This window comes from Artibeus jamaicensis, unplaced genomic scaffold (assembly GCF_021234435.1).
Source record: "Artibeus jamaicensis isolate MK-2021 breed Jamaican fruit bat unplaced genomic scaffold, CSHL_Jam_final scaffold_286, whole genome shotgun sequence".
Taxonomy (NCBI): Eukaryota; Metazoa; Chordata; class Mammalia; order Chiroptera; family Phyllostomidae; genus Artibeus; species Artibeus jamaicensis.
In genome coordinates this window covers 8,595,734-8,598,481 of record NW_026522034.1, presented here as the reverse complement: position 1 = coordinate 8,598,481, position 2,748 = coordinate 8,595,734, and the positions used below count along the sequence as shown (strand labels likewise).

At 41.7% G+C, this 2,748-nt stretch overlaps 1 pseudogene; it reads left to right on the top strand.

Moving 5' to 3' along the window:
• The first annotated feature begins 365 nt into the window (after window positions 1-365).
• Window positions 366-2,019, top strand: LOC119042635 (asparagine synthetase [glutamine-hydrolyzing]-like; annotated as a pseudogene).
• Window positions 2,020-2,748: the final 729 nt, after the last annotated feature.

Below are 2,748 nucleotides of genomic sequence, written 5' to 3'. Positions count from 1 at the left end.
TAATTGATATCATCAAAGCATTTCACTCCAAAGCAGGAGAATTTATATTCTTTTCAAGTGTACATAGAACATGTTAGGACACAAAACAAGTATTAATAAATTTAAGAAGGTTGAAATTATATCAAGCATCTCCTCTGACCATAATGATATGAAACTAGAAATCAATCAGAAAAAAAAACTGAAAAACACACAAAGACATGCAGGCTAAATAACATGTTACTAAACAATAAGTGAATTAACAATGACCCTCATCCACCTGCTGAGCACAGCCTGCGTCTCCACCCCGCCACTAGCGGCTCACCTTCCCTTTTCATGTTCAGAGAGCCCCGTAGCTTTCTGAACTACAGAAAGCAGTAGGTTCAACCATGTGTGGCATCTGGGTGCTCTTTGGCAGTGCTGACTGCCTCTCCATTCAGTGTCTGAGGGCCATGAAGATTGCACACAGGGGTCCGGATGCATTTCACTTTGAGAATGTCAATGGATATACCAACTACTGCTTTGGATTTCACCAGTTGACAGTGGTTGAGCAGTTGTTTGAGATGCAACCAATTAGCATGAAGGAATTTTCTTATTTGTGGCTATGTTACAATGGCGAAATCTACAACCACCAGAAGCTGCAACCTAATTTTGAATTTGAATATCAGACCAGAGTGGATGGTGAGATAATCCTTCATCTTTATTACAAAGGAGGAATTGAGCAAACAGTTTGCATGTAGGATGGGGTATTTGCATTTATTTTACTGGATACAGCCTATAAGAAAGTGTTCCTGGACAGAGATACCTATAGTCAGACCTTTGTTTAAAGCTATGACAGAAGATGGATTTTTGGCTGTGTTCAGAAGCTAAAGGTCTTATTAACTTGAAGTACTCCACAGCTTCTTTTTTAAAAGTGGAGCCATTTCTCTTGGGACACTATGTAGTATGGGATTTAAAGCCAAATGGCAAAGTTGCATCAGTGGAAATGGTTAAATATCAATGCAGAGATGAGCTTCTGCATGACAGTGTGGAGAAGTTTTCCCAGGTTTTGAAATAGAAACCATAAAGAGCAATTTCCAGATAGTTTTTAACAATGCCATTAACAAGTGTTTGATGACAGACTGGAGGATTGGCTATCCTTTATCAGGGGGCTTGGATTCCAGTTTGGTGCTGCCACCCTGTCCAAGCAGCTAAAAGAGGCTCAAGTCCAGTACCTTTTGCAATCGGCGTGGAAGACAGTCCTGATTTAGTAGCTGTCAGAAAGATGGCGAATCATATTGGGAGTGAACACCATGAAGTCCTCTTTAACTCTGAGGAAGGTATTCAGGCCCTGGATGAAGTCATATTCTCCTTGGAAACTTATGATATTACAACAGTTCGTGCTTCAGTGGGTATGTACTTCATGTCCAAGTACATTCAAAAGAACACAGATAGTGTGGTGATCTTCTCTGGAGAAGGTTCAGATGAACTTACATAGGGTGACATATTTTCACAAGGATCCTTCCCCTGAAGAAGCTAAGGAGGAGAATGAGAGTTCCTGAAGGAACTCTGTTTGTTTGATGCCATTCGTGCAGATCAAACTACCGCTGCCCACAGCCTTGAATTGAGAGTCCCATTCCTGGACCATCGATTTTGTTCCTATTACCTGTCTCTGCCAGCAGATATGAGAATTCCAAAGAATGGGGTAGAAAAACATCTGCTGAGAGAGATATTTGAGGACTCCGACCTGATACTTAAGGAAATTCTCCGGTGACTGAAAGAAGCCTTCAGTGACGGCATAAGCTCCGTGAAGAATTCCTGGTTTAGGATTTTACAGAACTATATTGAACATCAGGTTGATGATGCAATGATGGCAGCTGCAGCCCAGAAGTTTCCCTTCAACACTCCTAAAACTAAAGAAGGCTATCACTACTGTCATGTCTTTGAACACCACTACCTAGGCCAGGCTGACTGGCTGACCCATTACTGGATGCCCAGAGGATTGATGCCAACAACCCTTCCACACACACTCTGAACCATTATAAGTCAGCCGCCAAAGCTTAGGCATGATCTGAGCCATAGAGTCAAAGTAAGTGCTTCTTTTTACTGTGAAGGGCAGAGGACTTGGGGGCTAGAAAGGTAGCAAAGAGCATCCTCCACCCAGGGGGTAAAAAAATAAAAGTCTGAAATCTAAAACAAACAAAAAAAAAGACTTCCAGCCAAGATGGAGGCATAGGTGGAAATAGTGTACCTCCTCGCACAACCAAATTTAAGGACAACAAAGATTGAGAAACAAAAACACAACCAGAACAGACAGAAAACTGAACCATAAGGAAGTATGACAATCATTCAACAAGACTGGTAAGAGGGGCGGAGTCAGAGGCCAGCAGAGAGGGATCTCAGCAGGAAAAGGCAGTGGCAGCCAGACCTGGGAGCACAGGTGGTGCAGTGCTGACCACAGTCACCTATTCAAGTGTAGATAAACTAGGCAAAACAGGCAGCAAGATAGACTGCACAACCCAGGGGCCCAGATTAAAGACTTAAATGTTAGACTCGACACCATAAGAATCCTAGAAGAAAACATAGACAGTAAAACCTTGAACATTTCTCATAGCAATATCTTTTCTGATATAGCCCCTCAGGCAAGGAAAACAAAAGAAAAAATAAACAAATGAGACTACATCAAACTCAAAAGTTTTTGCACAGCAAAGGAAATCATCAATAAAATGGAAATAACCCACTGAATAGGAGAACATATTTGCAAATACACCTGATAAAGAGGGGTGAATATCC